Source organism: Ananas comosus, linkage group 1 (assembly GCF_001540865.1).
Source record: "Ananas comosus cultivar F153 linkage group 1, ASM154086v1, whole genome shotgun sequence".
Classification (NCBI taxonomy): Eukaryota; Viridiplantae; Streptophyta; class Magnoliopsida; order Poales; family Bromeliaceae; genus Ananas; species Ananas comosus.
In genome coordinates, this window is record NC_033621.1 from 20,684,739 (window position 1) to 20,698,764 (window position 14,026).

The 14,026-nt window shown below is 34.6% G+C and overlaps 1 pseudogene; it reads left to right on the plus strand.

Moving 5' to 3' along the window:
• Nucleotides 1,353–11,682, plus strand: LOC109723673 (annotated as a pseudogene).

Below are 14,026 nucleotides of genomic sequence, written 5' to 3' on the forward strand. Positions count from 1 at the left end.
TATGCATAAAAAAATGAAAAAGGCTAAGTCTACAACTCATAAAGTGTTGTAGAATTATAAACACTAGTAAAAGATCCCGCTTTTTGCAGCGGGTGGACATAAAAAAAATATATAAAATTTTATATTTAAATATAAACTTATAATACTCATGCTAATATAAATATAACACTCTCAGATAAATAATTAAAAAGAATCGTAAAAATATTTTTCTTCGAAAAAAAATTTTGAGAAATTTTTTTTACATTTTATTATATTCCATTTGTAAAAAAAATTTGTTTGGTTGAAAGGAAAAAAATTTACATTTATTTAGATTGGTGGAAAAAAAAATAAATGAAAAAAATGTTAAGCCACTTGAGTTTTATTTTATTTCAAGGATAAATTGCACTGTTACCCTCTGAACTTTTGACTGAATTTCATTTTACCCTCCAAACTCCTAAAAATGGACATCTAATACTCTAAACTCTAATATTCCATTCGTGTTACCCCTTCCGTCAGTTTCCGATTAACGGAGCTTGATAAAAAATTGACGGTAGAAGTAACATAAATAAAATATTAGAATTTAGAGTGTTATATGTCCATTTAGGAGTTCGGGGGGTAAAGTGAAATTTCGCCGAGCATTCAAGGGGTAACAGTGCAATTTATCCTCTTTTTAACAAAAGGGTATTTAATTATGTCAAAGTGAGAGTTCCAAAAAAATAAAAATAAAAATAAAAAGAAAAAAAGCAAATGGATTGGACCGCTACCGATATTTGAAAAATGAGATAATATTCAGTATATCTTAATCTAACATAGCTAATTTATTTTTTAAAATTTTAATTTATTATGAAATATTATTTTATATTTTTATATTAAAAGTTTTTAATTTTTTGAAAAGAAGTACAAAAATTTTATTTTAGACTACAATAAAATTACACTGCATAGTTTCATAGGAAATAAATGCATTTTCTAGAACAATGCTCCTAAAGATAAAAGGGACAAACGGGTATTACAGAAAATTGACTGAGAATTAAAATCTCTATATTCGAGTGAGGATACCTATTAAAATTAACCATATTAGCGAGTGTACCAGGAGTGTAGAGTATTCAAGCATTGTAGCTATTTAGTATCGCTCTTTTCTTATCTTTAAGCCACTCTAATTCATTTCTTTCACTTTTATTTTATTACAATAAAATGTAGAATAAATTATGGTATAATTATTTTAAAATAATATATATAAATTCAAAATCAAGCATCATCACTAACTTGTTGGCGACGGCTGTGGAGGCAATAATGGGGTCCAGGGGCTAGGAGCATTTGTTGGCGACGGCGGCGCCGCTAACATTAATGGCACCCGACACTCATGAAGAGGAACCATGGAAAAGGACGAATGTGACAACGATAATGTCTGGCCACGAAGGAGGAAGTGAAAGTATAGGAAGAAGGAGAAAGGAGCGGAAGAGGACGTCGATGTCCACTTCCTGCTTTTATTTTTATTTTTAGTTTTTCTCCCTTAAAAAGAATAAAAATATTACACTATTTGATAAGTGCAAAAATTAATTATAAACTAGTGTAATATACTGTCTAATAGTATAATATATAGCCAAATAGGAGTCCTGTCTACTATACTATATAGGACCAAGCGTTTAATACTATCGAGTTTTCTGCCGTTAGATCTATCATTTGATCATTTCCACCCGTTAGATTATACCATTCAATCAAACACACACTAAACTTTAGGGGACCACTATCATCCTAACCGCAAATCCTTTCATCCAATGACCGAAAACTCAATAGAGCCAAGCGTTTTGCACTGTCGATAGGATAATAGCATAATTCGCCAAATGGTACAATTTTTAAACAATTAATGATCCGACAAGTAACATAAGAGCCAGAGGTTTGCAAATTTATACAGCTAGAGGGTATTTTGTTCTTATCTTCTTATAAGCCTGTAGGCTGTAAATAGAGACCCTACTGGCTCTTGTAAAGTTACTTCAGTTTAGAGATAATTAATATACAGACTCTTCCACATAAAAATATTATGTTCTTTTTTTTTTCTCTTTAATCTGGTTTTAGATATTCATCGGGGAGGCACTATAATATTGCTTCCTCCTCCGACGGATTAATAGGTTTCTCTAAAATCTTTTTATTCTTTTTTTTTAAATGTAATGCTCTATACTGGTACTTGTTGGATTCTTTACTAAAATAATTTCTTCAGATCATTTTTAGTCGTTTCCAACTTTTTGAACATTTATTAGATTTGGCGGCTCGTTGATTAAAACTTGAATTAAATAAGAATTGTCTATTCCAAGGATAGGTATAAGTGCAACGATAAGTAGGGATTAGATAAATTTTATATTTGGATAAAAATTTGGTTATTTTTGACAATAAAAAAAATAACGTTTGGATAGATAAAATGAAATAAGAAAAATAGTGGGTAGTTATAAATAGAAAATAATGATATTGCCACTTTTAGAATATTTGAATTTTAAATTTTAAACTTTATTTTTAAAATTTTAAATTTAAATATATAACTCTTAAATTTAAAAAATATAAAATTAAAATTAAAATTTTAAAATCTCAAATTTGAAATTTAAAATTTCTAAAATTTAAAAATATAAAATATCAAATTTTAAGTTTAAAAAAAATAAAAATTTAAGATTTAAAATTTAAAAATTTAAAATTTAAGATTTAAAATTTAAAAAATAGAACTTTTAATTATAAATTTTTAAAATTTTAATTTTTTAATTTTATATTTAAATTTAAAAATTAAATAGGGGTCGGTTTAGCTAGCCCCACGGCTATTCTAAAAGGGTTTGTGTGTTTCCTGGAGCAGAAAAACAAAAAAAGGAGCATCTTTTCTTGTTGTAGGTGGGATTTGGATCTCAGTTTCATAGTTCCATTTTCGAGATCCTGCTAAAATCTAGGGCTTAATTTGAAGGGAATTAGGCCTCTATAAGGGTTTGTAGTGATGAACAAGGACACCTCCCCTGTGCAAGGCGGCGGGGTTGGGACCGACTACGCCGCCTACGGCTCGCCGTCGGGCGGTTGCGCCAACGGCGGACCCCTCGCTGCCGTCGTCGTCGTCGTCATCGCGGGCACCGCCGGCCGCAGTCGGAGATCCTCCTCAGCCTCCCCGACGACATCACCTTCGACAGCGACCTCGCCCTTGTCGACCCGAAGAGGGGAAACATGTTTGATACGCATATTCTGTTCTCTCTACGGCATTACTCACTAATTTGATTGAATTGGCTCCTAATTTTTATTACATGCCTTCTGCTATCCGAAGTAATAGATTCGATTCCTTCTCTTGAGCGGCCTGTTTTGAGAGTAGTGCATTGTACATACTGTCGGATTGTTGGCGCTAACTATTAATACCAAAAGCTCGAGCTGTTAGAAATATACAACCAATTCACTTAAAGCGTACAGACACAACGTCCGCGAACCACGGGTCTCGATTGTGATTCGGCCCAACCAGCCTCACGCCACTTCAAACATTACTCGGCCCGTCCAGCCTCACGCCGTTTCGAACATGACTCGGCCCAACATTGCGTCCCGCCTCAGGGCAGGACGCTGGCCCATTTAAGCCAACACATGCTTACCTATTTTATTTCTGCAGTGTAAGATGTTTCTTGTATCATGTTGGAGATGTACTATTTTGGGATTTCGTATATACGGAGAACGATGTTTTAGTTTTTTAACAGTTTTACATCAGCTCTAATGTCTGCTATTTGTAGTGTCTATTTCTTGTATACAAATATTTCTATTGCTTCGTGTAGATAGAGCCTTTCGTGTATGGGCAGGTCTGTTGGGGCCTGACAGCTGCTAGTAGTATAATTTTGTCTTGCAGTAGCGAAGGATGCCTGCCTACCAATTAACTCATATTCTGATTAAATTCATAGGAATCAGCCGAACGCTATGAAAGTTCCAATTGGCTACCTACTCCTTATCCTATTTAGTAATATTTCAATTTGTTCTTTGGCCCAATTCTTAAGACTAGGATGCTATATTTGTCTTTGTTATACAAATGTTCTCTCAAGCCCTCCGCAAATGATGTTCGAGTATGAGTTTAGGCTCTTCAATTATAAATACCGAGATTCTCGCTTCGATTTTAAAAAGAAGTTTGTTCAAATTGTTTTTGAAAGACATGATTTACTAATATATTTTTCTGGTTGGTCCGATAGGATTTGGGCCAATAGACAATCAGCTGCACGGTCGAAGGAGAGGAAACTGCGTTATATTGCTGAACTCGAATGAAAAGTGCAAGCTCTGAAAACAGAAGCAACTACATTGTCAGTTCAATTGACATTGTTACAGGTATATGTTGACATTTATAAAGTAATTCGATGTACATTATTTAAATGTAAAACACAGTTGAAGGAAAGAACACTTTTGCTCTATAGGAACAGTATGATAAAGCTTGAAAGCTTTGATCAGCTCTCTTATGTTTTGTTAGATGCTATTGTTTAAGGAAGCAACCTTTTATGATCAAATTGATGATGAATGCTTTTAGCCAACTTCATTGCTTTTCTTCAAGCAGTTAAATTACCTATAAATTTTAATAGCGGGCAAAATTAATCGGATAACAAGAAATGTCCTGTGAGAAGCTATGTTATAAGAAATTGTATTGGCAAATCTAAGAGAGAGAATTTTATTAACAATTATGAGTTCTGTAACCATTTTATTGGTTCATTTTCCCACACGAGGGATACTCCTCATTACTTCCTAAGAGATGCAAAGGAACATGTGCAACATATTCAGCATTTTTGCAAGTAATCTTGTGGATCATCATATCTTTTCTTCTCTTTTGTGCCAACTGAATGAAAATAGTTTTCTTCAAGTAACAAATTGTTGGTTTTTAGGATTTTCATTGATGGAAATTTCCTTCTGTCCATTTGTCTTGCTATGCGTGCAGAGAGACACCAGTGGATTGACTGCTGAAAATAATGAGCTGAAGTTGCGTCTACAAACCATGGAACAACAAGTTCACTTGCAGGACGGTAAGATTCTTCTTCCAAATTTAATATTCTATTCCAATCTTGATAAATTTCATCTTTTTTCCCCCATTAACGTTAAGTTGCTTTACTGTTTTTCACAGACTACATGTTTTTACAAGTGAAAATACATAGGCACCCATCGGACTTTTAGCCTGATCTCTGTTTTATCATGTTTTTAATTGAAAATACAACGCACAAACAATTTGATGTATTTAACATGGCACCTATGTTGCACTGATACGAATATGGGGATACGGATACGACACGATACATATAGGGTAATACAACAATTCCTAAAACTTATAGGATACGATACGCGGGATATACTTGAATAAAATATTATTTTAAATATATTTAAATATATGTTGATTATATGTAATAATATATTTAGAACAATCAGGATATCTCGACTATATTAAAGATATTAACTTGTATAATTGTTCTACATCTGTTCATAAAAAAAGAAAATCAATTATATGAAATAATAATTCAAAAAGTATCAANTCTCTCCCTCTCTCTCTCTCTCTCTCTCTCTATATATATATATATATATATATATATATATATATATATATATATATATATATATATATATATAGTCCGTCTGGGATACTATCGATAGCACCAAGCGCTTGGTGCTACCGAGTTTTCCGCCGTTAGATTTAACACTTTGACTATTTTCACCCGTTAGATTATACTATTCAACCAAGAACTCACTCAACCCTAGGGGGCTCACATTATCCTAACTGTACCTTTTTTCATCCAAGGGCCGAAAACCTAATAGCACCAATAGTTTGGTGCTATTGATAGTAGTCTAGCCTGGTTCTATATATAGAGTCCGTCTGGGATACTATTGATAGCACCAAGCGCTTGATGCTACCGAGTTTTCCGCCGTTTGATTTAACACTTTGACTATTTTCACCCATTAAATTATACTATTCAACCAATAACTCACTCAACCTTAGGGGGCCCACATCATCCTAATCATACCTTTTTTCACCCAAGGGCCGAAAACCTAATAGCACCAATAGTTTGGTGCTATTGATAGTATTCTAGCCTGGTTCTATATATAGAGTCTATGTGGGATACTATCGATAGCACCAAGCGCTTGGTGCTACTGAGTTTTCCACCGTTAGATTTAACACTTTGACTATTTTCACCCGTTAGATTATACTATTCAACTAATAACTCACTCAACCTTAGGGGGCCCACATCATCCTAACCAAGGTTTAAAGTCTCGTGCGTCCCGCACCGGTATCGTACCCCCAAGAAAGGGGCATGGTACAGGGGGGGGTCTCGGACCACTCCTGTGCGCCGCGGTACCCCGCGCGTGCCGCACGAGACAAAGCGGCACGCGTGAGGGTGCCGCGGCACTGTGCCGTGCCGCAGAGAAATTTTTTTTTTCTTTTACTTTTTGGTTTTTTTTTTTTTTTTTTTTTTTTTTTTTTTGTGGGAANATTTTCTTTTGCACTGTGGATGCTTTTTGGGTTTTGTCTTTTTATTGGAGGGGGGTTTGGCCTTTGGGTAACCCGAAGGCTGTTATTGGAGGGGGGTTTAGCCTTTGGGTAACCCGAAGGCCAGGGAATCAGCGATGCTTTTTTTTTTTCATGATCACCCTCCCTCCCTCGTCTTTTCCTTCTTATGCTTCTTTTTTTCTTTTGCTCTTTGCTTATTTTTTTTTGTCTTTTTGCATTTGGTGGTTTTCTTTTGACTGTGGATGCTTTTTTTTTGTCATGTTCCCCCTCCCCCCCTCGTCTACTTAAAGCAACTTCCCCCTCTCTTTCTCGGTTATCCTCTCCTCTACTCTGTCTTTTTTTTCTTCTCAGTGTCGATATATCTTCCTAAAATTATTTAAAGGAGGCAAAGACGTTGCATATCGTAGATTTGCTTATTAGGTAAGTCAAAAAAATTATAATTTAATTTTTTTATTTATAAATATAGGAGTTAATTTTTATTGATATATTCGATCCACTACAAACATCTATTTTCTTTACACAAATTATGTTATCAAACTTTTTCGCACCGCGAAACTTTTGGCGAATCAAAGTAAACAAGCTTGGAGGTACATCAATCTTAAAATTTTATTTTTGCATTAGAAGATTTAAAATATTGATAAAATCAGAAGCTAAATTAAATCAATTGATACTTATGTTTATTTAATTAATTTGTCATTTAATTTATTACTATTTTTTGATGATCTAATAAGTTTTCTAAAAAATTTAATAATAAAGTATTTTTTAAACAAATTTTAAATAAAAATTTGTAAGTTAAATTTCTTTTGCTCATTACTCGATGAGCCTGGAGATCCACCACGACCATTTAGAATAATTGCTGATGAAGCAGAAATTAGTGATGTTGAAAGATGGGCTGACGAGAATATAGGAAGGACTCAAGGTAATGTGCAAGAACAAACAGTTTTGGACGAAGAATCCCAAAATCTTGCACGTGACTCTGATGCAGAATTCGGACGTCTTATGCAAGGACTTGGATATGGTTGTTCTTGTCATACTTAGAGTCAATCTGGAAAGGAGAAAACGTCTTATACCGCAAAGAGGCCTTCAACGACAGTCCGAAGTGGTAAGAGTAAAAAAAGTATGACATCGATGAATCCATTAGATGCAGCTGATGCACTCCCACAAGATGATGATAGTGATACATCGACACCAGCAGATTCTGGATTACCACAGTCTAAGGATGAATGTAGTGATGATGATGATACCACTGATAGTAGTGAAGATGGTGGCGACTTCATTCCACCAACACAGCAGGAGAGTGGGGGTGGCCGTGGTCTTATATTTACTGAAGAGCAAAACTTCACACATGCCACTCAAGATGCTAATCATGGATCTCGACCACGTCAAACATCCGGAGTGGTATATGACCGTCGAAAAGATAGGAGGTCCTTACAACAAGATTATGGGAAGATGAGAGAAGGTTTGGAGGCAATATCAACTAGACCTCCACGAAGGGATGATACTTTGCACACACAGTTTGATAGTACTTCAAAATCATCGCATCCCTTATATCGATGTGGCTATATGGAGGGATATTTGATTATGATTCATTAATTTATGGCACTCAGAGTGGATCCTAATCCATCCCATTACATAGTGAAATCTTATATGGCGAATTTTCGTCCACTCATGCATATCCACATTATGGTTCTTCTACTCCATACGATCTATATCCTTATGATGCTTCAGTCTATATGTCACAGATGACTGTTGTCCATTATATCCACGATCCAGTTCCATATGCAGGTTATCTCCGACAATACAATGACATATATCGGGAATATATAACTTTCTCACAATTCCAGCAATACTTATATCAACATTGTCAAATAAATCTTGTATTAGCAAATGACAATATGCCATATGATCAAGCGCGACAATCTATGTGGAATTAAGGAGTCATCATTTATGTAAAGATGTAAATTTAAATAATTATTATACTTGTGAATTTTATTATTGTATTTTAATTTCTATTTTACATCAGATATAGTTGTACTTTACTTACAAAAAACTCACATTCATGTTAATTGATCAGTATAATAAGGTATATATATCAAATAGTCATAATTATTTATTTAAATATTTCAAAATAATATTATAAGAGTTTATTGGAATAAAAAAAATTGAAAAAAATTCGTGCCAAAGCGTGCCAGTAGGAGGTCGTGCGTATCTATCGGCACGCAAGCGTGCCATGTGTCGGCACGCAAGCGTGTCGGTGCCGTACTGTGGCAGGCAGACAGCGGCACGCCCCCGTGCCAAGGCACTTTAAACCTTGATCCCAAACGCGTACGCTTTTTTCATCCAAGGGCTGAAACCTACAATAGCACCAATAGTTTGGTGCTATTAATAGTATTCTAGCCATGGTTCTCTCTCTCTCTCTCTCTTCTCTCTATATATATAATATATATATATATATATAAATGTTAGGCTACTATATACTATAGTACAGGAGAGACCGGAGCTCCGGTACTATAGTATTGTTTTCGATTTTAGGTGTCTCAAATTAACGATCCACACCGTTAAATATTACTAGGGTATATGAAGTTTTTAGGAAATAAAATTTTAATTTTTTTCGACATCGTTTACTTAGTAAAATAAATTATGTCAAAATGGACGGTGGAAATTGAATAATCTTTAAAATTTGAGCATAGGACTTTTAAATTCAAGATCAAGAATGTTAACCTTAATCTTAGATAGTTTAAAGTATTTTCTATCAAAATTTGAAGAAATTTAGATTCTTTTACACCGTTAAACTCAAAACTCGCTATAGTAGCCATTGAAAATTGGTAATTTTGAAATGGTTTGATCATAAAGTAAATTATGTCGAAAAAATATAAAATTTATTTCTAAAAACTTAAATACCCTAATCAGTTTTAACAGTGTGGATCGTTGATTTGAAACTCTACAAGATCGAAAACAACTTACAAGTACGGAGGTCACCGTACTTTCGAGAGTATAGGAGACTAGCTCTCTCTCTCTCTCTCTCTCTCTCTCTCTATATATATATATATATATATATATATATATATTTATATATATGTTTTTGTTAGTTCTATTATTCAAACAGTAATGAAAAAAAATATGCTAACAATTTAATAGAGAACAAAAAAATAATATTTTCTATAGCCTTTGTTGCTTAATGTTAAGTTGACAAATTAGATGAAAGAGAGTAAAAGAGAAGCGGTAAAGGACTGAATCATAACTTAATACTGTGTGGAGATAGAACTAAAAGGAGCTTCTTCTACCATTTAAGAGCAAAAAGATAGAAGAAATGATAAACTGAATAGAGATTGTCGTTTTTCTCACTCTTTTCCTTGTTTCTGATATGTTTGGTCATGGGCTTTTAAAAAAATTTTAAGTTTCGATCATTTTAGTTAGAAAAAGAACCTGGTCGTATCCCCCCTGTATCCCCTCGTATCCCTCACGTATCTGAGCCGTATTCGATATTTTTTATTTTTTAAAAATGCCGGATACTTCATTCCTATATCGGACACGTATCGGGCGCGTATCGGTATCCAATACGGGTACGGCATGAAATTTGAAGTATCCGCGCTTCATAGCATGGCACCAATCCTTTATTTCTGTCTGTTTGAAGGGATGGTCATTTGTTATGTGAGTGTTAAAAGCCAAGTTGATTCATCCTTCTTTTGAATGATATTGAGGTGCGTTTAAGGAATCAGCAAAGGAATCAGCAATCCATACGAATATTGTTTTTGAAAAAAGAGGGAGATAAGGGATAGATGGCGTGTTTCATGCTTCAGATTGCTTATATATCACATTTTCGTGAATTGGAGTTTGAACTGTTGTTCGTGATCAGCTGAAAGTTGAGAGGATATCAGTTCAAATTCTTTATAATATCCTTGTACTAGTAAAATTCAGATTTTTTTCCCGTGACAAATATTGCTCGCTGCAACTTTCATTTAGAATCTTTTGTTACTTCTTTATGCTTTGTACATGTGTCACGCTTAGGCTTATCACTGCGAATGATCGATCATGTTTGCCTAACTGAAACCAGATTTTAATAGCATCTACATTATTTCAATTACAACAATTTAGTCCCAGAAATTTGACCCAACTAAAATTTCATCCACAGTTTCCACTTTTAAGCCTGAAGATTGACCATGATTTCAATTTCAATTTCACCCTCAAAATTTGAATTGGTTTCTATTTCGTCCTCAAGAGTCCAAAATATATACGGTTTGAAGAAAGTCACTCACATGGCACCTTTTCTCGCTGTGGACAGTATTCCCTGCTTATTATACAGATGAAACTTCAGGGATCAAATTGTTATCGCTGAAACTAAGGATGAATTCAAAATCCAGGTCAAAATTACAAGACCAAATTTGTATATCCCCTTTCTTATTTTGCATCCCCTGCACTCCCACACCACCCCCCACCCCCCTCCCCCCACCCACACACACACAGCAGCCCCCCGCACATAAGTTGAATTCTCGACGGTTAGCATTTCTGCAATTTGTAAAAACAGTAATTATTTTAAAACCTAATTTTTGTTGTTAACATGAAGCTCTGAACGACGCGTTGAGAGATGAGGTCCAGCGGCTGAAGCTTGCAACGGGCCAGATGCCGAATGGAGGCGCAGCAACGATGATGAACTTTGTGCCTCCACACTCATTCGGTACATCCCAACAATTCTACCACCACAACCAAGCGATGCAGTCGATCCCTACTGCCCGCCAACTTCAACAACTGCAGATCCACTCTCAACGCCAACAACCGCCAGCCACCTCTTCAGCACCCTTCTCAGCATCCCCATCTCCAAGATCCGCTCACCAACCCTAGAATGAAGGGATCATTGCCGTCGCCGTCGTCTTCTCTCAGCCAAAGTGTTGAAGGAAAATCAGATAGTAACAGTATCTCAGTCAGTAAAGAGAGATAATGAGTCATAGATGGCGGGAAAAGGAAAAAAATCCAATCTGTAGATCTTTAGACTGGCTAAATTATATAGTCGCCGCTTATTCTAGGGTTTTATCAAGTTTAACTAGTTGCTTTTCGATGGTATTTTAACGTTTTTCGATTGGTATTGTAGGATGAAGATTTTTTTTTTTTTTTTTCTTTTTGCTTCCTGTTGACTCTGAATTTGTTTGTTGTTTTTGTTAGTTTGTTAGTTGTTTTGTTAGTCAATGTATGGATTCAGTGCATCGATTAAATATCAGTTCTGATGCTTTCATATGTTATATCAAGTTCTGTTTCTGAAGATTGTTTGTTCCTTCCATTGTTTATTTGTTCACAAGTGTAATTCTCATAGAAATTTATTATTTTTAATCTGAGTGTCTGATATGCTAATTGGAGCTTTTGCAGAAGTGCTGTAGAGCGGGAGTAAAACCCGTCGTCGTTCTCACGGTTAAAATTTGGATGTATTCTATGGAATTTAAAAGGCTTTTATGTTTTGAAAATTGTACTATTTGCTTACCAGTTCTTATGAATCGAATAATGTTCTTTTGTAATGATTTTTTTTTAGAAGGGTTAATTGCACCAGGAGTTCCCAACTTTTACTCGGTTTTTGATTTTGGTTGCTAGACTTTTTCAATTTTGAAATTAGTTTTCTGATATTTGTTTCAACTAATAATTTGTGTTACTAGAAATGCTGTTTACTCCTGAAAGAGATTGTTTTGTGGCAAAGTTTGGTACTAATTTGGTATTGACATAGCAATTATTGGTTGATGCTTTGTATTTTCTGTCAAAGTGCATGATAATTTTATCGATGAAATTTAATTAAATAAATAGTAATTAGGGACTTGATTGTAAAAATTTGAAGGCCGAAAATTAGAATGAAAAAGAGGTGGCAACGGTATTTTTATACCCTTCAGAGTGCATAGTCAGTATTTTTCCGTTGGGACAATTTCAAATGTCCTTCTCAAAAATTCTAAAATATTACGTATATATTCCTTCAAAATTGTTTACTTCTAACAAAAAGTAAATTGATTTTTGTTTATGCTGTTGCTTATAAATTTTGTTTGGCCTATTTCTTAAGTGGGTTTATTATTTTTGTTAGTTAATATTATTATATAGATCTCATATTGATATTAGTTAAATTTTTATCAAATAAAATATTTATTTTTATTAACGTTAGAATATATTTAGAATAAAAATAATTTTTAAAGCCTACATATTTGATTTAGGGTGGAAAACTAATTTTACTTGGAAAATAAGTTTTCCACTGTTTGGTTTGATGTAAAATTTTTTCCAAGTAAAATGATTTTACATATTTTGGGGAGAAGTTAGGCTTTTTTTTTTTTGCAAAAATAAAAATCTATTGATTTTTGAGTTCTTACAAAATCGCCCGAGTTTTTAGAATTTACATATTTGGTTCAAATTTTTAAAATACTAATAAAAATGTCTTTATTTTGTATTTTCTTTCTCTCTCTTATTTCTTTCGCTCGACCCTCCTATCTTCCGTGCCTCCACCGTGCTAGATCTTTCTCTCCCTCTTCCAGTTCTCCTTCTTTACCACCTGCCTCTTCATTCCTCCTTTCTTCCCCATCACTATCCTCCCAGCAAAAGGTCGAGACTATCAACCAAAGCAAAGCAAACTTTTTAGTTGTGAAAGGTACAACTATAAAGCTAATGATCACCCAGACTCAAATCAGAGTCAAAACCAGCTGCAGTGACGATAAATCAACTGCGCAAAACCTGTTAGGGAATAACCCAAGGCTCGTTAAATGGTTAGAGATGACCATCACTCAAGCTTTCTCACAAGACAATTTATAGATTGTCTTGGAAGACAATTTATAGATTGTTTTGTAAGAGAAAACACCGACCCAATCCAAAAGTTCCAAGCGGGGAAAGGATATTCGTCCCAACTTTCGACAGTATATTATCTGCAGTCAATATACTTATAAAAAGAAAAGCAAAATACCCGAAGATCCACTACTAACAACAAGTTGGAAGCGCGACATGTCGAAGTATCAAGCCATCCGATACATCTTTACTGAACCAAACGTTCACAACCAAAATCGTCAAAACATCGACTTTGTAAGTCGACATTCGAAATTAGATCAATCTTAAACCAACTCACTGGGAGTTCTTAGCTCTCAACATCCAATAGTTGCTAGCGACATTAAACCGCGAACCGCACGAACTGAGGCTTTAAGAAACAGTTTATCTAACTGTCACGCCGCGCGACCGCCAATTTGGTCTGTTCGGGCACGTCGAATAGACACCGAACGGACAGTACCTTTCCTATCTGCCGAAGGCTAAACAACAGGATCATGTACATACAAGTTGCCCAGGAAAAACTTAAACAACATACATGATCATTGCGCGATAACAAGTAAGTAATACCACAAGTAAACAAGAGAGAGTTCCAACTATTACAATCATTCAACATTAGGTTCACATTTAAATAACTTAAACAATATACATGATCATTGTGGGATAACAAGTAAGTAATACCACAAGTAAACAAGAGAGAGTTCTAACTATTACAATCATTCAATATTAGGTTCACATCTACATTTTCATCTCCCAAAAAGTATGTACAAAGTCTACATATCCATTTCACAACATGTACAACTCTCC